Consider the following 27380-nt stretch of genomic DNA (forward strand, 5'->3'; position numbering starts at 1 on the left):
GAGTAGAGCTGGAGTTTCTTTAACCGGGCAGCATATGGTATCTGTTTGAGCCCTTTGATCCTCTTGGTGAGGTACTTTTGGGGTCTTTCCAGTTGCTGCAGGTGTCTGATAAGGTACATCCCAAAAGGGGCATTGCACTCAATTATGGGCCTGATGAGAGATGAGTAAAGAGGCACGATGACCTCCCCTGATCTAGATGTGAATCCCTTCAGGATTAGGTGGGCTATATAAAATGTTTTTCTAGCCACTTTGGCCACGTGGTTGTCAAATGAGAGATTGCTATCAACTTGGGTCTCCAGGTCCCTAATTATTTCACCTGTACTTAATGGATTACCACTTATGTGGTAATTTGTGGGGACTTTGTTTTTGCCAAAGGGGATGACTATACACTTTTTGGCGTTTAGCTTGAGGCCATGGCTCTGGCACCAGTTGTCTGTTTTTATGAGTCCCTTTTGGAGGATGCTTGTGTCGGCTGGAGAGTCGATTATGGCGCCCAATTTGCAGTCCTCTGCGAACTTGGTCAGCCAAAGTCCTTCCGTGTTGGCCTGTACCTCAGAGAAATATATACCAAACAAGAGAGGTCCCAGGATTGAGCCTTGTGGGACGTCACTTGTAACTGGTTTGGAGTCTGACATGGCTCCAGCAATTCTAACCATGTGGGTTTTGTCCTTGAGCCAGTTTGCAACCCATCTAGTGACATAGGGGTTTATATTTAAGCTGGTGAGCTTATCTATAATGCCCGAGTGGGGTATTGTGTCGAAGGCTTTTGCGAGGTCCAGGTAGGCTGTGTGGACCACCTTCCTCTCGTCAATGGCCTTGGTAACTGTTTCAAAGAAATCAACCAGGTTTAAGAGGCAGGATCTGCCCTTAACAAAGCCAAACTGGGTAGGATCCAGTGTCTGTAGGTCCCCAATATCTTTATTTATGAGGTCCATGATGATCCTTTCCATAGCTTTGCAGACCAAGCTAGTCAGGCTTATGGGGCGATAGTTTCCAGGATCCGTTGAGGCACCATCTTTGTGGAGAGGGACCACTGTTGCTGTACGCCACTCTTTGGGTACATATCCTGTAGTAAGGCTGAGATTGAACAGTAGTTTTATGTTTGGGTTTAGCTCTTCTTGGAGTTCATGTAGGACGCAGCCCGGGACACAGTCTGGTTCCATTGACGCTGTGTTTTTTGCTTTGGAGAGGGCAGCTCTTACCTGAGCAAAATCAACATTTGGTAAGTCAGTCCTCTCTTCATGCAGGACACTATTTATTAAAGGGTTAGCGTTCTCACTTACCCTAGATATAAAATTTTCCACAGTAAAGTCTATACAGGCTGGTTTCCCAACAGGATTGTACTCCAGTTCTATTTCTCCAATTTCATTAGCCATAATCCTGAATACATTGGTAAAAATAATAAGAAATATAGCAGCAAGTAGACACAAACCAACACTATCCAGGGATCTCCACTGTATAACAAATAAATCCAAGAAGTTTCAATAAAACAGAACTAGTAGAGACCAGGCTGCCAGTTTCTAAAAAACAAGTTTAATTCTGTCAGACTGACACACACACACAAGCACTTTCACTATTAGCTTCTTCAGGTGAATAAAATGCAGTTATAGAAACACCCTTTGTATAACAGTTAATTATGGTCACATGACTAATAGTAATTAATCTTAAAGCAACCTTCTTATTTCATAAAAACTATGATACACTCCATAGATATAATATAACAACAGAATGCCGCATTCATAAAAGCATATTAAATGCATAAATACAATACATACAATATATATCTGTAGTAAAAGTATACTTAAAACTCATTTTCTTAGGGGTCTTGCCTTAAGTAAAGGTCTGATAGGAACATGGTCATTAAGTCCATGTCCCATATCTGCCCTGAGTCTAATAATCCACTCAGCTTCGAGTGTTTCAATTCTTGTTCTAATGTCACCACCTCTCATATTTTCAAAACATCTACCTAATGCTAAAAACTTAAAATTATGCTGCAAGTCAGTCTCTATTACATGTTTAGCCATGCATGCATGCTTTCTGTATTCAGCATTCTATTGACATACATTCTTTTCTATAAAGTTTGGTACGTAGCTTACGGTTCCGATCCCTAAAAATTGAGACATAAAAAATTAATGTCTATGTGGAAGCCTGGTCTCTACTAGTTCTCTGTTTTATTGAAATATATTTTGTTTGCTTAAGTATAGAATTCACAAATGATCACACCCTTAAAATGTCTTATGTAAATGAGACATTTTTGTTTGTTTGCTTGTTTGTTTGTTTCAGACATGTTTATATTGTATTTTATTTCTAATTTGCTGACCAGGGTAGAGCCCCGATCTCATTGGATCATCCCAGATAAGACCATAACAGTAATACAGATTAACTTGGACAGTGCAATGGGTAACATTAGTACAAATAAACATGTCACATTAAGTCATTTTAGAATATCTCAGTAACAAATAAAAGAAAGTTTTGCTACAGATTATAGTGCATTTAGGCTTCAGTGGCTTACATATTTACATATGAAAAATATAAGAGGAAGCAGAGAAAGAATAAATGGGAAAAGTAATGAAGGAAGAAAGAGGAGAAAAGAAAGTAGTTTAAAGAGATATGTGCTACAATATGTTGTTCACAGAAGTGGAAGAGGTGTTACATTATGTGTCCTGCTTGCAAGCATTTACATTTTGCTTGGGTGAACAGGTGGGATTTCAATTCACTTCTGAATGTTGAATAAGAAGTTATTTATTTCAGATCATGTGGAACATATTCTTAGATATTTAAGCCGAGCGCACAGAAGTTGTGCCTAGTAAATCGACATTGACATCGTTGGTGTTTCAAGCAGTGCCCCATTGTGGTCTTAACTTCTGAGATTGTAGGAGGGTGCTTTGGGGGTACAGCTTAGCAGCTCATGGGCTAAAGGAACCTGAGTGCAGGAGTTTAAGTAAGTAGTCAGTAAGAGGTCCACTCTCTGACTGGAAGTCATTTGACATTTTATATGTGTTAGAAAAATATGTATTAATGTGTGTATGCTTAATGCCAAATTAATAATCAAGTATTTAATACGCTTTTCATTCTATTATTCATGCACTGTGTTTTTACAAATTGAGTTTCATATGAGACTGAAAAAGATGCCTTTTGAAAACTGCAGTATGCTTTCTGAAACTTGCAAATTGCCCTCTGACCTAGTAACTGCTAGCACAGCAATATTCTTGTTTATGCCTTGTGGAAATGTACTTGAGAAGCAGGTGTTTATCTGCTAGGTCAGAAGTGAATGAATGAACAATGCCATATGTTATAAATGTAATGATTCTAGACAAACAGCTTTGTCCAGAGGATGGGAACCTCTGCAGCCGTAGTAATTTAGAGATAACGTAGACAAAGGATTATTAGAGAAATGAACTGCTAGCATTGTGCTCGATTTAGCCGTAGTATCTTGAATGTAACATTACGAGTATCTAACTGAGAGTAACCAAGGCCATGTTGTTTTCCTCAGGAAGTTTCACATAAAAATAGTTAAATCAGCAGAAATTCATGGGAAAGATGGCCAGCAGATGATGATGAAAAGGTGGTAATCTGTTACGTCAGCATGGTAGGACAGGATTAATTTGAGAATGTATAAAAATGAAAGTATTTCCTGTTTCTGGTTAGACAAACTCTGTATTAGCACGTTTTCGTCTCCTTGCTGCAAGATTAAAGTGCCTTAACCTGAACCTACCGTGTTTTGATAATTTTTAAAGTATATTTTTCCTTTGACAGATTGCTCCTTCGGACCGGAAACGTATCTCTCGCTCTAGGCCTAGGTCAGAATTGGGCCTGGTGGCATGCATCCATACAGAGAAGAGGCCAAATTGGCTCTTCTGTGTTGAAAGACCTCAGACTGAATTGTCGTTCGAAAGAGGCCAGCCACTGTTTCTGATCTGGGATTGGAGGACGAGTCAACGATCCGGTGGATCAACTCACGGAGGGTCAGGTAAGGAAGAATTACCTTATTTCTGTTTTAAGATCAGGGACTAAGTACAGAACTGTTTTTTGTCAGGTATATTTGCATGTGCAGATCAGGGACAGAAAAAGGGGTTACTGTCTTTGTCATAGATCAGGGAAACAGAATGGGTAGGCAGTTATTCTAGATAAACTGTGAAAAGGTATAGATTTGTGGTACCACGTGATAGAAAGGGTTACATAACAATTTACAGCTTAGCTAAAACAGCAATGGGAAATCAGTGCACAAAAAGTTCCCAGGACACGCCCCTAACTGAATACGTGAGGTATATGCAATTACAGCGTGCCGATAATGTTAAGTACTACACCAAATGGGTTGATAAGTATAAATTTGAGGGTAATTTAGATAAACTTGCACTTATGAAACTTGTAAAACAGTTAAAAATAGACGCGAAAGGTCAACTAAAAATCAAAGACAATTAGGAGTCCCTCAGGCGCATAGGTGGCTTGAGGAAGCAAATCGCAGGGAACAGAGAATTAAAAATTCAAAGACAATGTTCTTAGACAAAGAAGACAATAACTTGGTAATAGCAACAGCCCCTCCTTCACCCCCTCCGCTTCCATTACCAGAATATGAAGTGAGTGGACGAGCTGATCCACCTCCGCTATATCCAGCTGTCCCTGCAAAAGCACAACTATTTGTCAGGGATCCTATCGAGACCAGGTCTCGAACACGCGACTTGAGGAGGGCGGTTGAATTAAATGAGTTAAATAGAAAATCACAGGCTATGAGTGAAGAAGAGATATGTTCGCTCATAGAAGTACCGAATCCTCAGGCAGGACAGGCAGGACAGGATCTGACTCTTTTAGTTTATAGACCGTGGACACCGGAAGATATCCGGAAAGCCACAGAAAGTATTCCCCACCCAAAAGTGAATTTTAGAAAATTTTTAGAAGACTTACAGGGTATGAGATTAAGTTACCATTTAAATGGAGAGGAAGTAGAAAAAGTAGTTAGACAAATTGTGGGTCCAGATTGGCACATGATCAGTGGTGACTGGAATCCTCATGACGCACAACTTAGACCACTCCCACATACTAATGCAGAACTGGATGGCAGAGTGAAAAGTCTGACAGACCGAATCTCTGAAAAGTGGAAGCCTAGGGCTGATTGGACTTGCATTAATCAATGCATTCAACAGGAAGGTGAAACAGTTGATAGATTTTATGCTAGACTGTTAGAGTGTTTTAATAATCACTGCAGAATGCAGATACCAGAAAATCAGACACAAGATTCCTCATATGAACAACAGTTAAAGAATGCATTCTTGAAGGGTAGTATAACTCCCATTAGTAGCTTTATTACGAAGCATATGGTAGATCATCAAACAAGTAGACTACAGCTATTACTTGAATATGCTAGACATGCAGAAAGACATTTTAATAGTAAAAAGAAAAAGAAAACGCAAGTATTTTTGGCAGAAGATGGGTCAGAAGTATTTGTAGTACAACCTGGGAAAAAGGGTAAGAAAAATACCCAGGGAAATAAACAATCTGACAAACGATCAGAAGATTTCGAAGAAAGAAAGGAAAAGGGTGAATCTTTTAAGTGCGGGAAAAAAGGACATTTAGCGAGGGATTGCAGGCTAAACAAAAAGGCGACTACAGAAAATAAGGAAGATGAAGAATGACTATATGATAGTCAGGAATCATTGGAGGAGAGTAAGCAGGGAAAGGTAAGTGCACATATGATAGCAGGAGTAGAGGATGTGACACAAAGGGTAGAGGATGTATATGAATTTACAGACATAGAGGAAGATGAAATTTTAGACCTAGCTCTTTTGAGCTTAGAGCTTTACTTAGCAGACACGGAACCGGAAGTGACGCTTCTGGTAGAGGGGAGGGAAGTAAAATTTTTGTGTGACTCAGGGGCTTCACGGACCCTGATATACCCTTCCAAGTTACTGGAAGATACAGAATCACTAGATTATATACTAGTGAAAGCAGCCAATGGACAGCTGTATCGGGAGCCATGCTCCCATGACATAACAATAACAGACCCCGTTTCAGGAATGACCCAGAAAAGTAAAATTGTAGTTTCTGCAAAATGCCCAGTAAATCTTTTGGGTAGAGATTTGATGCAGATATTTGGCATAGCCGTAGTTCCAACCATGCAGGGTATGGAAGCACAGCGACAAATGGATACTTTTGTAGTGCGACCGGAGGGTGAAACATATTATTGGTACAGCCAGAACTTAGTTACAACTGGTCCAGGGGCAGTAACCGAAGAACTGATGAACGTAGCTATCAGCAAGTCCCCCTCCCTTGACATTGACAAACAGCATTTGTTGCATTGTACTCTATATTACTGTAATAGACCAGGACCTGATAAAGATTATGAACAGGAATTGTTTCAGAACCATGCAAACAGGCTAGTATTGCGAAATTTGTACTGGGATGCAGAGGGGAACAGTGTAGCAAGCTGTTAATTGCCCCAGGAATTTTTAGCACTTTACAAATCTAATCGACTGCCACATGTTAGTTTAACTAAGAACAAAACTTTGAAATGGGCAGACTTAGGTGAAAAAGTCACAAGGTGGGAAAAGCAGACAGAATTAGAGCTCTCCAAACAAGGAGTACAGAAACAGAAATTGAATTGGATCACACAGACACACCCAGCTGTACACTCACAGCCTAGTGAGGATAGCTGAGTATTACTCTTATTGGAAGAAGAGGAAAAAGCCTTGCGGGACATACCAGACATTCTCTGGTCAGCAGGGAAATCAGATGTAGGACTTATACGAACAGCAGGACCAGTTACCATAATGCCAAAGTCAGCATTTATACCCCAGAAAAGACAGTATCCCTTGAGAAAGGATGCATAGGTAGGAATTAAGCCTAACATAGCAGCCTTACTTAAGGAAGGAGTCTTAATAGAATCTCCTGATTCACCATGTAATGCACCTTTATTTCCTGTCAGGAAAGCAAATGGGGAATGGCGTATGGTCCAAGATTTACAAGCTGTAAATAATGCAGTTATACCTAGGGCACCAACGGTGCCAGATCCACACACCTTACTGAATAATTTAAAGCCGGAGCAAAAATATTTTTCAGTGGTAGACATTAGTAATGCATTTTTCTCAATACCGATACACCCTGACAGCCAATATTGGTTTGCATTTACATTTCAGGGAAAGTGGTACACATATACAAGATTACCACAGGGATATTGTGAAAGTCCAACAATATTTGCACAAGAAATGGCAAGCAACCTGGCGGGATTTATCCCACCGAAAGGTAGTCAGATTCTACTTTATGTAGACGACATTCTGCTGGCAGCCCCCACCCAGCAAGAATGCAAAGAGGACACGATAGCTTTATTACAATTTTTAGCTACTCAAGGTCACAAAGTAAACAAAGACAAGTTACAACTTTGGAGAAAACAAGTTAAGTACTTGGGATATGTAATATCCAAAGAAGGTAGAATATTAGACGAAGATAGAAAAACAGCAATATTACAGGCACCTAGACCAACTACCAAGAAGGAAATTATGTCCTTCCTGGGAACTACTAATTTTTGTCGGAGTTGGATACCGAACTATGCTTTGGAATCTGCTCCACTGGCAGATTTAATATTTAAAAAGCTGATGGCAGCACAAGATTTATTACAATGGACACCTGAAGCAGAAGCAGCTTTCTGTAAGCTGAAACAATTGATAGCATCATCCTTAGTTCTAGGATTACCAAACTATCACAAGCAGTTTATTCAAACTGTAGATTGTAAGCAAGGTTATATGACATCAGTATTGACACAGCAACATGGGGACAAACAATGCCCCATAGCTTACTATTCATCACAGTTAGACCCAGTGGCGTGATCCCTGCCCCACTGTGTACAAGCAGTAGTTGCAGCTGCAATGGCAGTGCAGGCTTCAGCCTCAGTAGTGCTATTCCACCCTCTCACATTGAGAGTGCCTCATGCAGTCACAATTATTTTACTGCAAGAAAAAGTAACATATCTTTCTCCAGCTAGGCATCTTTCCTGTATGACCATACTGTTGAGCCAACCTCATATGACAATTGAACTATGCACAACTTTGAATCCGTCAACTTTGCTTCCAACCCCTGCAGATGGCAAACCGCACTGCTGCCTGCAGGAGATTGAGCAAAAAACATTACCTAGACAAGACCTTACGGATGTTCCCTTGGATGATGCCAAGGTGACATGCTATGTGGACGGCTCATGCAGGAGGGGTCCTACAGGACAGAACCTGGTGGGGTATGCAGTCATTTCTGATACTGAAACTTTGGAGGCAAAATCTTTACCACACAACTTATCTGCATAGGCGGCAGAATTGATTGCCTTAACAAGGGCATGTACCTTAGCAAAAGGTAAGAAAGTGAACATTTTTACTGACAGTCAGTATGCTTTTTCCACTGTACATGTTTTTGTGCAACAGTGGAAAAATAGAGGAATGATAACATCTACTGGTAAACCGATCAATCATGCGCAACTTATTTTAGACTTGTTAGACTCAATTCAGTTACCTAAAAAAGTAGCTATTTGCAAATGCGTAGCTCATATGAAGCAACAGGACAGGATTTCAAAAGGTAATACACAGGCTGATACAGCTGCAAAACAGGCAGCCTCAGCCCCAGAAACTTTTCTTTTGAGTGAGGAATTACAACCCTCAGAGACTTTAGATTTAGAAATGTTAAAAACAATGCAGACACTTACTACAAATATTGAAAAACAGAAGTGGATAAAACGAGGAGCAATCCTCGAAAAGGGACTGTACATCTCCAAGGAAAAGAAAATGATTTTGCCATCTAATTTGTTTAGATATGCAGCATTGTTGAGCCATGGGCAAAGCCATGTCTCAACAGGGGGATGGTACAGTTAGTGAATCGAGTATTTACAACCTATGGATTTACCAATTATACAAAAATTTTTTGTGCAGCATGCCATGTTTGTAACAAGCATCATGCACAAGGGGCGTTGAAGCCTAAGCAAGGGAATTTTCCTACACCACTGTATCGGTTCCATACTATTTGTATGGATTTCATAGAATTAAATAAATGTGAGAATAAGAAATATTGCCTTGTCATTATAGACATGTTTTCCAAATGGGTAGAAGCGTTTCCAACTAAAAATCCAGATGCAGCTACTGTTGCAAAGGTCCTTGTTAAAGAAATTATACCCAGATTTGGTATACTGGAAAAGATTTATAGTGATAACGGGACACATTTTGTGAACCAAACGATTCAGCAACTTAGTCACTATTTTGGGATATCATTAAAGAACCACTGCGCTTATCACCCCCAATCTGCAGGGCTAGTAGAGAGGCATAATGGGGTGTTGAAGAACAAACTTAGGACGTTGATAGCAGAGACACAGAAAAACTGGGTGCACTGTTTGCCTTTAGCACTGTTGAGTATGAGAACTGTTCCAAATGCGAAGGGATTAACTCCTTTTGAAACTTTGTTTGGGAGGGCATATTATACACCTCAGTGGAAACCTCTCATGTCTACAGAGCAGGAGGCTGACAGCTCACTTGCAGGGTATATGAGGTGATTTTTAAATAACAAACTTTTGCAGTTAAATTCTGTTTCAGATAAAGAGCAACCAAAATCGGAAGCACCAGTAGCCCCAGGCACCTGGGTCTGGGTGAAGATTGTGAAGCGAAAGAATCGGAGTTCTCTGAAGTGGGAAGGTCCATACCAAGTACTACTGTCAACACCCACTGCAGTCAAGATCTCAGAGCGAGCTTCCTGGATTCATTTGACGCACTGTAAACTGGTTAAAAACTTTGAACTGGACAAAAACTTTGTTACTGTTGCACAACAAGAACAAAATGGCCAGGTACAGAGTGAGTAGAGACATTGAGCAACCTCAGAAAATGTGTATGATCGTTTTTATTGCAATATTAATCACACTGTTCTTTTTGTTGTGGCCATTCCTTTTTCCTGCCACAAAGGTTGAACTGATTAGACGTAATGAACCAAACATAGACTGGCATCCGAACTTTAACACTTATCAGGCAATTACACGTGTGTACGCAGAGACTTTTAATGTTTCGAACTGCTGGGTCTGTACGGCCATACCAACAGCATACGGGGGTTTATTAATGACTGCTATCCCCCTAGGGGTCAATGAGACCTGGGAAAATCTGTTTTTTGACACAGTTGCTATTAAAGCACAAGATAAAGTAGCGCTGTATTTTCCTGTGACACAAAAAGGAATTGTATGTTTCTATAAAAATTATACCATCCAAGTTGGATGGAGTAAATGTAATGTTACAGTACAGTATAAATGTTATAGAAAACCAAATGATTTGAGTGGATCTTGTAGTACAGATTATGACTCATTTTTGAAATCTATGCATAAAACTCTTGATCAGGTACAACGCAATCCTGTACTTTTCAAACAGTTATCTGTAATAGATAGGAAAATGTTTCATGCAGGGCAGTCATTTCGTAACAAAGTAATAACTAAGGTAGAAGACTGTTATTTTGTGTGTGGCAAAAAAGCATATAAATGGTTACCTGAGAATTGGTCTGGCAGTTGTTTTTTGGGGTACCTGGTTCCGGCCATCCGACACACTGCAGCTTTGCCTCAGGAAAGTATTCGAAATACTTGAGACGTAACCAAAAAACTGTTAAGAAACCTGAGAATCCAGTGGGATGAATTGAAGCAGGGTGGAAAGACCATCGTGATGTGGGAACCAAACTTGTGCACATGGACTTGAGTGATGCTGTTATATCCTGGGCAGGTATATCACCTATGTATGGCGGAGTTAAATCAATATGGGAGCTGCGAAAACTGTCCAAACTTCTCGAGGTAATGAGTAATGCAACTTTTTCTGCCCTTGAACTGATAACTGATGAACTGAATGCCATGAGAACTGTAGTGCTCCAAAACCGAATGGCTCTTGACTTCACCCTAGTGGCGAGAGGTGGGACTTGTGCTTTAATCAAAGAAGAATGCTGTGCGTTTATTCCTGACCATCAGCATGAGATTAACAATCATCTCGAGGTGATTCAGCAAGTGTCGGCCATGACCAAGCCAGGCCCAAACCCTCTGACAGATTTTTTTCCAGAATGCCTTTGGGGGGGTGGGGCTCCATTTTTATGAACATATTGATTGCTATTGGGGTAGGATTACTCCTAATAGGAGTTTGTATTTGTTGCGGAATCCCCTGGATGAAGAGATTAATTAAAGAATTCATAGATATATCCGTATCTGAGACTATGTATCAAAGTACTGAATTTGAAGAGCTGCTAGAATGCGAAACACTTTCATAAAAGTTTAAACTGAATGACTTTCTTAACTGCAAATCCTGAATGGAAGAGGTTAGGAAAAGATGCAAGCTGTTTATTCTTTTTTGAAAATAGAATAAAAAAGTATTAACAGGAGGGAAATGTTAGAAAAATATGTATTAATGTGTGTATGCTTAATGCCAAATTAATAATCAAGTATTTTAATATGCTTTTCATTCTATTTTTCATGCACTGTGTTTTATACAAATTGAGTTTCATATGAGACTGAAAAAGATGCCTTTTGAAAACTGCAGTATGCTTTCTGAAACTTGCAAGTTGCCCTCTGACCTAGTAACTGCTAGCACAGCAATATTCTTGTTTATGCCTTGTGGAAATGTACTTGAGAAGCAGGTGTTTATCTGCTAGGTCAGAAATGAATGAATGAACAATGCCATATGTTATAAATGTAATGATTCTAGACAAACAGCTTTGTCCAGAGGATGGGAACCTCTGCAGCTGTAGTAATTTAGAGATAAAGTAGACAAAGGATTATTAGAGAAATGAACTGCTAGCATTGTGCTTGATTTAGCCGTAGTATCTTGAATGTAACATAACAAGTATCTAACTGAGAGTAACCAAGGCCATGTTGTTTTCCTCAGGAAGTTTCACATAAAAATTGTTAAATCAGCAGAAATTCATGGGAAAGATGGTCAGCAGATGATGATGAAAAGGTGGTAATCTGTTACGTCAGCATGGTAGGACAGGATTAATTTGAGAATGTATAAAAATGAAAGTATTTCCTGTTTCTAGTTAGACAAACTCTGTATTAGCACGTTTTTGTCTCCTTGCTGCAAGATTAAAGTGCCTTAACCTGAACCTACCGTGTTTTGATCATTTTTAAAGTATATTTTTCCTTTGACAATATGGTTAAGCAGTTGTATTATTTTCTGTGTCTATGTTGGGAGAGAGTAATAAATCTGCATATTTTATTGAAAAGTGTTTTATTGCTTTTTCATTCATTTTTAGATAGTGGCTATAAGTGGTTGCCTATTTTTAAGTTGTGACAGAAGGATCCCTTTGCCTATGGCTGATCTTATAGCAGAGGATAGAAACTTTACTGGCTTGAATACATTAGTAAAGACTTAAAAAGTGAAAATAAAAAGTCACGGACATTCATAAGCCATGTAAGCAAAACACTGGTATGTCCTTAAAAAGGAATTTGCATATATCCCATTGGCCTCCATTGTAGGAAGTTTAAGGGGTTACTTATTTTTATTCTAGCTTTGCTATGTGGATTTGAAAGGTAAGAGGTGAGTTTAGCCAAATTCTTAGGTATTTGAAGGAAGATACATGCTCAGTGTTTATAGTCAGAGGTGTAGCTAGCTATTTTATCAGCCCTTGCTGTACCCCCTCCCCTGATCTGGCTTCCCACTCCTCAAAAAAAAAAAAGGTCTGCCACAGAGCACTAACAGCTTTAGTTCTTTAAAAATACTCTTCTTTCCTTTTAACTGTAGTAAACTGCTACAATTTATCCTGCACACAAAGTGCTTATGTGTTTCATTTATATAAAAGCAAATCTTTCCTTTTTAAACTGTGGCAAGCTGCTTGATACAAAGTGGCATGAAGCTGCTACAGGTTATCTCACAGATGAGGTGCTAGAGCAAATCAGTTCTAACAAAAAAAAAAAAACAAAATATTTCCTCTTTACACTATAGCAATCTACTTGCTACAATGTAGAAACTGCTGCTATAATTTATGCTACACACAGACAGGTAAGCATTTCAGTTCTTGATCACAAATGCAATACCGGAACTGCACTGAATACTGATCAGCATCTGATGATTGCACCACCGATTATTTTGCACCTGGGGCAACTGTCCCCTTTGTCCCCTTTGACCCATTCTTGCTACACTAGCAAGGGTGGGTCTATTGTCTGTAGACAAAATGGTGAGTCTTTTTAGTCTAGGTTTGGTGCCAAAGATCATAGATTTTGTTTTGAAAGGGTGCAAAAGTTTTTTTTTTTTGTTATAGATTTAGGCAGAGAGTTTGCTGAAGTGGGGTCAAAGGTGATGTTAGGGTGGGGTGATTCTGAAGTAGAACAGTATCATGTCATCAGTGTACAGCAAGATTGAGTATTCGGGTATATCAGACGGACATTTGTCGATAAAAATGGTGGAAAGTAATGGTGCCAGGATTGATCCCTGAGGAATGCCTTCATGTAAGGGGGATTTAAAAGAGGTAGATGTGGCAACTTTGACAAAAAAAAGTATCTGCAAAAATATAGGTAGTTGTAGAACCAAAGGTTCTTTTTTCCTGACTTATGCCTAGCTCGAGCATTTGCGTTATGAGACTAGAATGGTCAACCAGATTAAAAGCTTCCATTAGGTCAATAAAAATTGCTCCTCTAAACAGGCCTTTGTCAATATTAAGGAGCATTCCATCTATTAGTGTTCAGATTGCAGACATAGTACTACATTGATTCCAAAAGCCCTACTATTTATGAGGTAGAAATTTATATACAACTATCTAGGTGGAGGTTAATGTTTCACATATCTTAGGGTGAACGACATGGGGATGAGACAGAAATGAGATGTTGTAATTGGCTTGGTTGCTTAGGTAAGGTTTGACTAAGGCTGGATTCAAGATATTTGGCATGATGTTTTGTGTAAGATGTACAAGAGAGGGACTGATATGAAGTCTCAGTAGTGATACATAAATCATGAGTATAAGCTGTCTGCACCTGTTGGGGCATCAAGTGGGATTTGTTTGAGTAGAAACTGGATATTTTTAAAATGATTTAGTTTGAAGAGAAAAGTAGGAAGAAGTTAGAAAATGTATTGAGTTATCTTTAGAATTCTGTAGGTGTACTGGTGAGGGAGGAATTAGATGCTGAGTGTTTGTCTCGACCAGTAAGGCCTCTTTCCAGAAAAATGTTGGTCTTTTAACTAGGGTGTTTAAGTCATAATTCAGGAGGTTGGATTTATGATGTCTGGTGACTTGCTCTGCTAGTTTGCATAGTTGAGGGCAGTGGTAAAGTGCTAGATTTGCTGGATTGTGGTTCTATACGTGCTGGGTATTTTCTCTAAATTTTAGAAGAGCTTTAGATTCATGTATCATCCATTGATTTTGTTTTGTTTGTAAAGTCTGGTAATTGCTGAAAATGTGTTTTGAAGGTTATTAATTGTGGCAGGAAGGGTCTCATCTACAAAGACTGAGTCTATCCTACAGTCAAAATAGGGGACTCTACCTCCTCCAGCAGAGCTGTAACCAGTGGTGCTCCATGGTGATTGGTTCTGTGACCCTACTGTTTGGAATCTACTACTCCGAAGTACAGGCTAAAATTAAAGGACTGTGGCTGACAAAGTCTGATGATGACTGCAGACTGGGAGTGGTTATTGAAATCCCTAGTGAAGTCAACATCCTGCAAGAAGGTCTTATGCAGACTAATGACTGGTGCCAAAGTCATGATCATAAACTTAATGCAAAAAATGCATTATCATCCCCTTCAGCAAGGGTGATGTTCCTGCAAACTACCACATCAATAGCAATACCCTAAGCACACAGTCAGCGGTGAGAGATCTGAGCACACAGGTCAACAGCAACCTTAACTTTGATCACCATGTCTCCACAGATGTAAGAAGGGCATTTCATATTGCTCATCTCATAAGTAAGGGCATTGCCTCCAGAAAAAAAGAGGTTGTAAACCCCTTGTACTTTTCCCTCATCAGGTCAATAATAGAATACAATTTTCCCTTTGTAATGTTCCTTTCCAAACACCTGCAGCAATTGGAGAGACCACAAAGGTTCCTTACAAAGAAAATTCAGGGTCTTCAAGATCTGTCTTATGTGGACAGACTGAAATCATTGTCACTTTACTCTGTGTTGTACAGACTGATCAGAGGTGACCTGTGCCTTGCATAAAGAGAAATCTCAGACCCAGTTTTAATTGAAATTCTCCACATTCACAAGTCAAATGACACACGGGTCACTTGCTCAAAGGACCTTAACCTGGTATGTGACACCAACAGAACTTGCTGGAGAGACAGATTTGTGTCACCAAGGTTGCCACAACTTTGGGACAAGCTTCCTATTCATAGGTTCATAGATTCATAGGTAGGAACTAGGCTATTGGCCCGAGGGCCTACGTAAGCCTAGACAACAAGGTTCCCTGGCTTATGCCACCCAAGAAAGTTATTTTCCTATGTCACTGTCAAGCAGAGACACAGAAGTGATCCCCGGGGTGTATTTCTTATTTAATATCCACTCATCAAGATTTTTCTTGAAGACTGCTAATGAAGAACTTTGCTTAACATGTTCTTGACATGCTTCATGTTAAACAAAGTCCCTCATTGGCTCAATTTATGTATAATTTGGGCACCTGGATGGGTAAGCAAAATTCACCCTGGGGGTTCTACCTGTGTCCCTCTTGGACAGGGGCAATAGGTGCCAATTTTAGTGCCTGCTTTAACCACACACCCTTGGGAACACAGGTTGAACTTGGCTAGGCTTATAAGGGCCCTGGGTCCATTAGCCTAGGTATCTCCTATGATCCTATGATCAATTGAGATTGAAAATGTGTACCAGTTACTGGGTGTTAGGTGCATTTTAATTTGATGATATCTAACTGAGATTTGGGTCTAGATGAGAGATATTTGAAATCATGTCTTAGAGTTAAGATTTGTATGCTAAAGTTTATGGGGAAAATTAGTCAAATGTGTAGGGTGTATTTGATATTGTAGATATTGTGCAGAGATTTTTGTAATCACCAAGTCTGGAAGAGAGAGTTTTGAAGATTTCATGTAAGGGAGAGATAGGTTGGGTGATGGTCTGCATTATGTTGAGGTCTTCAAGCATCTCTGAGATGTCATTTTGAATAGGTCCTACTAAATTAAGATTGAAGTCACCAAGGATGAGGAGGTTTCTTTGATATGGAAGCAAAGGAAAGTATGTGAGTAATGAGTGACTGGAATTGTTTTGCTGGGACTGGAGGTGGAAGATAAGGTACAGCTATGTGCTTTGTTTGTTTATTTGTTTTTGTGGTGTTGATTTTTAAGTAGAAGCCAGTCAGGACTGGAAGAGAAGGTAGATGTGTCTTGTGACACTAAGTCTTTGTTAAGGCTGGGTTTGTGCAGAAATAATATTCCACCCCCTTTAGTTCTTGGTCTACATTCAAGGTAATAGTTACACCCTGGAAAAAATTAATGGATGGAAGGGCTGTCTGATTTTAGGCAGGATTTTGTAATGGCAATGATATTAAGGTAATACTGTGCTATGAAAGGGCTGATTTGGTCTAATTTATTCCTAATGCTTTGTGCATTGATAAGGAAGCAGAAACGTTAATCTATATTTGGTTTGACTGGGGTGAAGTCAGAAATGGGACCTGGGTTTGTTTCAATGTTAGCTGTAAGAAGAAGTATAACCTCTACTGGAGTGAATTTGTATAGGAATTTGAATATTTATAATAACCTTTTGTGAGTGATGGCATATGAACTGTTGTTGATGGTATATTGTATGTGGAGAAATGTAGGTAAGATGGTGGGGCTATTAGTTGGAGGTTGGATTGTGCAATTTTTTTTATGGTAGAGATTTATACAAGATATTGAATGATAGTAATTGATGTCTGCATTTTTGTAATGTTGCAGCTATAAATATCATGGCAAGTCTGTGAGAATACCATTAGGTATATTGTTAGGATACAGAGGAAACATTTGAGCTATATAAAAAAAGGTTCTGTTGTTAGGAGGTAGTAGAGGTATTTTGTAAGTAAGTATGCTGAAGTGTAACCTTTCACTTGTATATAACAGTGGGCTTGTTTTATGGATTGGGTACATTGTCTTACTTGTTTAGGAAGCAGTGTTGTAAGAGAGGAACATATGTGGTTTGGGTGAGGTTGTGGTGTAGTGTTAGTAAGTTTTATGTCTTTAAGGTAATATCCAAAAATAGTGTGAAGTGGGCAGGCAGACTCTGTGTGTATCTAGGGGTGACTGGAGAATTGGGGAGGGGAAGGAGCGAGATGAGAGATACCACCAGTTTTTGTAGGAGTCAATCTGTTTGTATATGGCCAGAACACCCTGACCCTCTGAGTCTAGTAGCAAAATGTAAGAAAAGCCAAAAAGTATTGGATTAACCATAAATGAAATCTTCTTCAGCTTTTACATAATGCTAACTGGTATAAGGTGGCACCTAATAACTTGATAACGGGAATGGCACTTGTAATAATATGTAACTTAAAATGCTCTTTCATTCTAACTTTTATTACTTCCATACTATAACAAGCTTATTCATTTTTAAATATATGAACAAACATGAGTTGAGCTTTCCTGCCTGTTTTCATCATCTTTTGACAGTACCTTCCCTGCTGTTGTAAATGTTTAACGTGGGTATAGTTTGTACGCTATGCCAAGGTTTCTTGAAAGTTTTGTCTGTTTATTGAATTCCCATCGGACTGAAGGAACCTCAGCTTTACACAAACTCATACTCACATAACTCCATTAATCACATAGGTACACCAACATTCATACCGACTGCCATTTTACTGACCCATGCTGGCATAAGGAATCATCAAGCTACAGGGGCAGTGCCCTTAAGGCACACAGTGTCCACATCCAAAATTGATAAATATGCTAAAGTGTTATCTTCCCACATTTTCCAAGACATGTGAGAGGGCACTTTAGCCACATATAGCCTCATACACACATAAACACACTACTCACATAGGTACACCAGCATCCATGCTTACTGCAGTCACATTGGCATATACTGCTACAACGAATCACCTAAGTAAAAAGACAGTGCCTTTAAGGCAGCTAGAGCTTACAGCTGAACTAGGTAATAATATCAGAAATGTTGTAGTCATTAGTGACACTATTGGCAGGTATATAGATTCTGCATTCCCCAGACTGATAAAAAGCAGGATGACTGTCAGTTGTTTCTTAGGCACAAAGATTAGGGACTTTGGCAGGGCCCTTTAGGCCTTGAAGTGTCAAAAATGTAAGTATAACCTTCTTGCTCATATTAAAGTAAACAATCTCAGGAGCCAGGATAAGGGATGTTACCAGGACCCTCCAGGTCCTGAAGCATTTAAAATATGAGTATGACTTTATTATTGATCACTTTGGGGTGAACAATCTCAGACAGTCTACTGTGAAGGAGATACAGAGATACATGGTGGAGCTCTTATCATATGTTCTTAAGGAGGAAAAATATCTTATCTTCAATAGTATTCTACACTTGCATAGAATGATACTTGAATACAAATCAAACTCAGTGACACACATTACTGGCTATGCAAATGATGTCATTCTAGGGGGGATACAGTTATGCCAGCTTGGGACAATAGGACAAACCTCCTTTGATAGGAGTGTGCAGTATCTGTCCTTTGAGGGGGTTTACATGCTGGCAAAAACCTTTGCCACCTTCATGGGTCTTTTAAATGAAATTAATAGACTGTCCAACCTGACAAATTTCAGTCAAGCAGGCATCAACATGGGTCTGCTCAGTGCAAGAAGCCTTAGATGCAAAATGTCTAACATGGAAACTTCTTTTTTCTGGAGAACATACACATTTGTGTTGCTATTGAAACCTGGTACCAACCTATGGAAACTACTTCTCTTCTGGGGTTCACTGCCTAGTACTCATTCAGGACCACTAGTAGAGCAGGGGGGTATTCATATTTATCAGAGATGTCATAGTAATATGCTATATCCCAAATTACCTCATCTTTGATTTAGTACAGGTCCAAATGACTTAACAAAATACATTTTTAGTTTTGATGATGCTGTAAAATTAAAACACTTTTTTTATTAATTTTTCAGGGGGTACAAGCACGTCCGTACTCCCCATGATGGGAAACCCCCCACACCTCCAAACTTATGTATAGGGTCATAAGTGAATACTTGGCTAACTTCCATGAAAGACCATTATAAGTCCAGCCAGGAACCCAAGGTCAGAATTAAACTCTGTGCGTTATGTCTATGAGGTGAATTGAGGTCTATTGTCTCCACCATCATCATGTCTCATTTCCAACAAATTCTTGAAATATCTCCCTTTTTGAAAAAACATCTTAAATTGTTCCCTCAAATTCATTTTAATGGTGTCAATATTGGAGATGGCCAACCAGTGGCTTTTGATTACATCCAAGATATCATAAATATGGGGGCAAAGGTGACAATCAAGGAACAGTTGAATATACCATCATCTTCAACTTCCACTCCCTTAACCTCCTGCCCATAAGGGAAATCTATCACCTGGGTAGAAGCAGGTTTTGGAAGTAGTGGTTTGAAAATCTCCCTAATTATCTTATTGCAAACCTCCGCCTTTACTTTATCCAAAAGTTCAAATGGGTAACCCCTTTTAATAAACATATTTAACAAAAGCTCAGTCTCCTGCTGGAATGTACTGTCATCAGTAATCATACGAGCCAACCTCATGAGTTGGCCCTTGACCACAGCCTTCTTTTAATAGACAGGGTGACAACTATCATAGTGAAGGTAGGAGTTGGAGAAGGTAGCCTTACGATGGAAAGAGGCGGTATAACATTTGTTGGCATAATCTTTGGTAAACTGGACATCCAAATATGATAGACTATCTTTACTTAAAGAATGGGTAAATTTAAGAAAGGATGTGCTGAAGTTAATATGTTCCAGGAAGTCATTTAATTTAACTTCTGCATCCACCCAAATCAAAAAGATGTCATCCAAAACCTAATATAAAAATCCCAGCTTTGATTGAGGAGGCTATCGAACACAAAGTGCTGTTCCCAATATGCCATTGTCAAGTTTGCAAAACTGGGGACACATGCTGCCCAAATTGCGACCCCATTGAACTGTTTGAATAACTGTCCATTGAAGTACAAATAATTATTAGTTAGAACTATCTCCATTAGGGTCACAACTGTGTTGACAGTATTCAAATGTAACAAACCCACATCAAAGAGCATGTTTTCTAACTAGTCTAAACCTTCGCCATGAGGGATGACAGAATATAAATTCTGTACATCAATGGAAACTAAAAAACAATTCTGGGAAAATTTCACCTTAGTTAGTCTGTCCAGAAAATCCCACGAGCCTACACACTTGAATGTTTAAATGTAACCATTGTTCCCAGTGTTCTTACGTATTCACTTGTAAGTTCTTCCTTATTTGAAATAGAAAGTTTATTATCCATAGGCATTTTAACTGTGACTCCACGGGGGTGGTGTATTGTGCCCTATGCCAACAGTGCAATGCGTTTTACATTGGTAAAACCCTATGCAAGCTAAAGAATAGAATATATGAGATTATCAATGATATAGCTAAGGCCAAAACATCTAATGCATTATACTGGCATGTCATCCAACAACCAGGGCACAATTTTAGATTTGTGGTGTTAGATTATATAGTGAGAGACCCAAGGGTTTTTTTGATAGATGAATATTTGAGTAAGAAAGAGTTAATATGGATTTTGAGACTTAATGCATTGCAGTTTCCTGGCCTCAGTGATTGTTGTTCCATTCTCTCTTTACTTAAACTCAAAAGCCTCGAGGGCTGACGAGTGGCCTTCGACTCTTATATGGAAATATGTGACATTTTGCATTTTTATTGGTTTACTTTTTTTTGTATTTATATATACACACATATTTATTTTACAAGTGTTTTTACTATCTTTGTGATGCCTGTGCCCTGGCCCAGCAATCAAAGAGCCTTAATCCTCACCACTAATACCAGGGAGGGCATCTCATATGTGAGGAAAGGATAACAAATACACACAGTAAAGTGCAATTTCCCTTAAGAGCACACAGAGATCACAGTCAGTCCGGGGCTGGTCGCTCCCTTGCTCTCCAGGTCCCCAATAAGACTCCCCACTGGTGCAGCTATAGGATCCAGATCTCAGCCTAGCTGGGCAAGCTAAAATCTCCAGCACCCTCTCTGTCCAACCAGTGCTTTGTGTCCCTGCCCAAGTAGCTGACACAAACATACTTTGAGGTAAGAGTTTATACAACCACACAGACACTTCTGAGGAAGGCTGGCACAGGTTCTCCAGCTGTGCCCCTTTTACCCAGACTATACGGTAGTAATTACTGCCACCACCCAGCGAATACTTATCAGCTACTCAAAGGCCCTTAAAAGGGTGTCCAATTGTTACTGTGCAATATTATTATCCAATTGGTAGTATGACTACAGTCAAGGCTTAATAGAGTGGTTATGTACAGTTTTACCAAAGGCATACAAGTACTCTGAAGAGCTTAAATTATCTCTAAACAAACCAGCCACAGTTAAAAAGTTTCAAAATATTTAATAATAAATAATTAAAACCACAAGACAATACTTTCTACTACACAGTCAGTGCTAGTCAAGAGTTCAGAGATCACACAGAAATACTTAAAATAATTCAGTAGTACAGTTCTGACATCACAGAAAATCACTTAGTCTAAACTTTCTGATTCTAACTATTTCTAAAAGAAAACACTTCTAAAATAACTTACTTACATAGAGCATAAGACAGTGCTGAGTTGGATGTTCAAGACAAAATGCGTAATGCCTTCTGGTTCTCTCAGTTTAAATTGAAACTGCAGTTCTGATAAAACATTGCATAATTTCACACTTTCCTGGTGTTCTCAGGCTGACAGAAACTGCATTTACATTCTTTTACACTTAGAGCAATAAAGGACATTCCATATGTAAATTCTGGTCATTAACTTTAGCCTTAAAACAATAGGCAGGAAGCCTTCATCTAGCCAGACTGGAGCCAACTTTAGATCAAAGGGTCACAACATGCTTTTACTGGGTCAGTAGAGAGCACTGTTGCCACATTTTTGTAACAGCATTTTTTTCATTTAAGACAACAAGCCTGTGATTCACATTCATATTTACAAATGATAGAATTATGTATAAAATTCTATCTGGCTAGGCTTGCAGCCTTCACTCATCTCTACCAGTCTTCACAATCATCATCATTATTTTTTACATATTCTTCTTTGAGGGTTGTCAGTCATTTTATACATCGCTATTGCTTAACATTTTAGTTAATTGGTTTAGCATCGCTATTGGTTGATTTTATCATGTGTTTTGATGAGTTTAACTATTTAATGGTGTCAAACATGTATATCAACAGTTCTGATGAAGTCTTTGAGTAAGATGGAAGCGCTAGACTGTTGTTCTCTGAATAAAGTGGTCCTTGTTTGGTGACACTTTGCCTGCCTTCCTTTGGTACCTAAACATGCCCCTCCAGCTGGAAATCAAATTAATTAACATTTTATTATGAGACCTTAATTACCCAAATATCAACTGATCTACTTGCACACCCAACAGTTTCTATGACCAGAACTTTCTTGACATCGTCAACTGTAGATCTCTGGACTGACTCCCTCGGCTTCTGCATAGGCTCACAAGTATTACCTTCTCCATTTAAATAAACCATTTAGCCATCACATTCTGCCTCAAGACCTGCTTCCTTAATCTCACTAATCCAACTACATTCAAGGACTTCAACAATACCTATTACATTTTATCAGTCTTTTCAAAAATTATAAATGATCTAGTTATCACAAATCTTTCCCTAACCAAGGAATTTTATGATCTTTTAAATCACTTCATAGAAAAAAAAACTGTCCATTTCTGTCATAAGCAAGATAGTAAATACATCAAATGACCAATCTGGTGGGATAAAATAATACAAAAAATTAGGTGACAAGAAGTGTGAATTGCTGGGTTTATATGAATCTAGTCCCTTCTCAGCTCATAGAGCAGAGCTCAATTAGTAAGGCACTATGACATGTACCAAGACTGACTACAAGCCCAAGATACCCACTAAACTGAAGACAATCAATATGATCTTTTTAGCTATTTGGAAAAAATCCACAGCAATACCCTGTCATGCTCTGAATAATTTGTAAATGGTGCTACCCTTACCTGTCCAGAATCACTAATATCTTGGCAAATAAATTCAGTTATGACTTTATTCCATGTGCTCAACCCACAGTTCCCCATACCAAATCAGGACAAAGTCTCCATCATCAATATTGACCAAGTCTTAGACACCCTCTTCAATACAAAAAAGTAACACCTTCATGGGGCCAGAAAATTGATCCAGCTGCATACTGGTAAGCTTAAAGCATTACCTAGCCTAACCACCTCTAAACATCTTTATCAAAGTCTCTCACAGGAAATGTACTTGAAGAATGGACAACTGCGACAGTTATCCCCCTTCTAAAATGGCAGCCCTGCACTAACCAAGGCCCATCAGTCTCACTAGCCTTATCTCTAAAGCTGTGGGACAAATTACTGCAAAACTAATCAATAAGAACATATATGGTCTGTAGACTCTAAACACACCATAGTCTAGCTTTGTCAAAGGTATTGTGGGTCTTCTTAATCTTGTTAGTATCATTAAAATAGTCAACAAAGCCCTAAATGAAGGACTTCCTGTCCACAATGCTCATATGGACTTAGCCAAAACTTATGATTCTATTTCCCACTCTGGCATCATAACTTAGTTAGGCCAAGTAAACATCATCTGCTTTGTAGTTCTGTAGATTGCTATCTGGTTATCAAGCAGAGCACACTTGATTAAAATAAAAGGTACTCTATCCAAAAAGCAAAATGTAACAACCAGCACCCCCTCAAGCTTTCACCCTAACCTCTCTTCTCTTTGAAATTTGTTTTTCTGAAGCACAGGCAAATGCTTATAACCTTTGCCTAAATACATTTGCAAATGACTGCAGATAGAGGTCAACCTAAACTCCTCCTCAGACTCATTAATGCTCCTGTAAGGTATTAATCATAGTCATAGGTGTTGCTCTAATCACAGTCTTATTCTAAATGCAGAAAAGGTATTATAGTCACCCTTGGTAAAACCAGTAGTCCTGCAAACTGTCACATAAATAGAATTCACCTCAGGATTAACATAGGCAAATAACTGTCCTTAATCAGTATATCTCCAACATTGTCAGAAAATCCTTCTACCTCTCTCATCTCATCTCATCTCATCTGTCATGGGCTCTCATCCAAATCCCAGTCTGTCCTAATTCCCCTTCACTCTGTTCTCATTTGTCCACTTATAGAATACAATGCCCCAATTGGGTATGTATAGCTCTAAACAACTGTCCCAGTGAGAAGGACCTAAGCATTTTATAACCAAAGGAAACCAATGTTTAAAAAAGCACTCTTATTCAGAAAGAATAAAAACATTGCCATTATTTTCTGTGGTCTGTAGTTCAAGTTTCTGTGCTGGGACCTCTCCTGTTTGGCATCTACTTTTCTGAAGTAAAAGCCCAAACCAAAGGGCTCTGTATGACTAAATTTGCAGATGACTGCAAGCTACAAACAGTCATTGAATCCTCAAATGACTTAGTCATCCCGCAGGAAGGTTTGTCTCAAACAAATAACTGATGTCAAAATTGTGGACTGAAACTAAATGCCAAAAAAATGCATTATCCTTTGGGAAGTCATCTACCCTGGGAACCACCACATTGATAATACTCCCCATAGAATTGAGCCAGTTGTTTGGGATTAGGGAACTTACGTGGACAGTGAACTTTTGACTAGCATGTGTCTATTATAAGAAAGTCCTTCTATACTGAACAGCTTATAAACTAAGTAGTTGTGTCTAGATCTAGGGCTGACATTGTCCCTCTTTATTCAGACCTCTCTATGCCATTCAGTAAATATAATGATCCCTTTGGCATGTATCTGTCCAGACAAATGGAACAACTGAAATGCCCACAGAGATACCTTACTAAAAGGATACAAGGCTTAAACAGCATGTCCTACATGGACTGACTCAAAGCCCTGTTACTATACTCTGTATCCTACAGACTGTTAAAAGTAACCTGTGTCTGGCATACAAGGTGTGATGATAAGATGTACTGCCTACCATACCAGAAGTAGGGCAGTAGATGTATGACCTGTGCCAACACAGATAGCTATAATTATATGTCACAGATGCTTGTGCTGCAAAAGTATTTGTGAGGTTTTCTTGTGTTAAAATGTATCAACAGTGCACCCTGCTTAAATGAAAAGAAATGTACATGTATTATGGTAACTGAATTAAAAGTATATGTTTTAATAGAGGACACTGGGACAGCAAAGGTTATCCAGCTACCTTACTTTAAGAAAAATAAAGGAAATGTAAATGAGCTGTTAAACCATTAAAACAACACCCCCACAGTTATAAATAGAACCAGAGGTGGTTGGTCTGGAAGAAGCCTTTTTTCATTATCACAATAGAAAGAGGGGAAGCCCCAAGCACTGCCATAAATATTTAAGATGTGCATTGTAGCCAGTCATGCAAAATTCCGGTCCCAGTTTTAAAGGGGGTTACTGTGAGAACCTAGAGTTAGGTGACCAGATGAGGCCATTCTGCAAGCCAGCTTGGATATTGTATTTTACAGGGAGTCTTATGTTTTGGGGAACCTGACTAGAAAGACTGCTCACATATTTAATTGTGCCTTGCTCTATCAAGTAAGTTACTAGGGAATAGTAATTCTCCTAGATTCAGTCAGGAATATAGTGAAGCTTAGTTTAAATATTGTTTTTCTTTATTTGTCTGAGTCTGTCCATCAATGTTCTTTTCAATATTTCCTGTGAGTTGAACTCTGTGGTTTACTGTGAATATATATTCAGTATTTTCATGCTCTTTTATTAATTATTATTAAATATATTTGAAACTTTTATTGTGGCTGGTCCTTGTAGAATGTATTTAACCTTTGCGATTGTTATATTTATTTGGTGACACTGTGTGGGCTACTCCAGAAAGCCTAGCCATCTTGGTCGACTGCTACCATTTGTATTAGTATTAATATTACACAGCATAATTGGACACCCCTTGTTAAGGGCCTTAGAGTAGCTGATTGTTGAATGTCTGGTAACTACCTTGTACCCTGGGCAGAAGGGGGCACGGCAGGTAAATCTGGCCAGCCTTTTCCATGTGTGTGCTTGTAAAAAATCATATCTCTCAGGGTGTGTGTGCCAGCTACTTGGGGCAGGAACACGAAGCTCTGGGTTAATAGAGAGGGTGCTGGAGGACTTGGCTTGAACACTCGGCCTAGGACCTAACCCTACAGTTGTACCAGTGGAGAGTCTTATTGGGGACCTGGAGGGAGACAGATATAGAGGAATCCAGACCTGGGGCTGAGTGTGTTCTCTGTGTGTTTTTAAGGGAAATTGTGCTTGATGCAGAGAGGTCTGCATCTGGAAATACTGAGTGCATCCATCTGTATTCCAAGTACACATCCCTGTCCAGCGTCAGTGGTGAGAATTCAGGCTCCTTGATTACTGGCTCAGTCACATATTAGTTGGCAGTAGTGGGGCCGTCACATATTACATATTGGCTGGCAGTGATGGGACCGTCACTCTTCAAACAAGGCATCTTCCAACCCATTACTGATGGATTTACCACACATCAGCAAGTCAAATGGCATCAAAAATACACAGTCTAAAGATCTAAACTTCTTCTGCAGCATCAATAGAATGGTTTGGAAGAACAGCTATATCATACAGAGGATACCACTGCTGTGGAACAAACCCCTCATCTACATAAAACAAAGTTCACCCCCATCAATATTCAAGTATAACATAGATCTATGAATGAAAACAGAAAATTTACCCAGGACTTCCCCTGCACTACTGATGGACAGAAACAGCTCCTAAATGCTTTATCCCATGCCTGGGTCCCCAAAAATTATATATGGTAATATTCCAATTATTCACATTAGGAGTATTATATAATTATTGACTATGACATGGGTAAGGCTTCTCTATAACCAAAGTGGATAGATTATTTTCAGCACAAAAAGGGAAAATGGCTAGGCTTAAAATTGCCCAAAAGGGCAGATAGTCTAGAATTTACCTATGAACCTATAGCCTCCTGTGGGGGTGATCTGTACTTTGTCTTCCAGGCTATGTTAATCCTTCTCTCTGCAACCTCCTTTTCTTGGAAAAGAAACATTTCTCAGTTAATACTGCTTCCAAACAATCACTCTATACCAAAGTATCAATAAGTCCAAATTCAGGTATAAATTCATCAGCCAGCACTCTCTCATCTGTGGAACAAGTGCCCCTTCCATTTAGACAGTGCATTTATTTATTGATTTATTTGTTTTCCAGCATAGAGCACTGATCTCCAGATTCATCCCAGGAGCAGCATAAAACCCCAGCAGCATTCATATTTCAATTAGATGACTAGATGAGATCCCATAAATTAAT

Source organism: Protopterus annectens, chromosome 7.part0 (assembly GCF_019279795.1).
Source record: "Protopterus annectens isolate FY-2018-M chromosome 7.part0, PAN1.0, whole genome shotgun sequence".
NCBI lineage: Eukaryota > Metazoa > Chordata > Ceratodontiformes > Protopteridae > Protopterus > Protopterus annectens.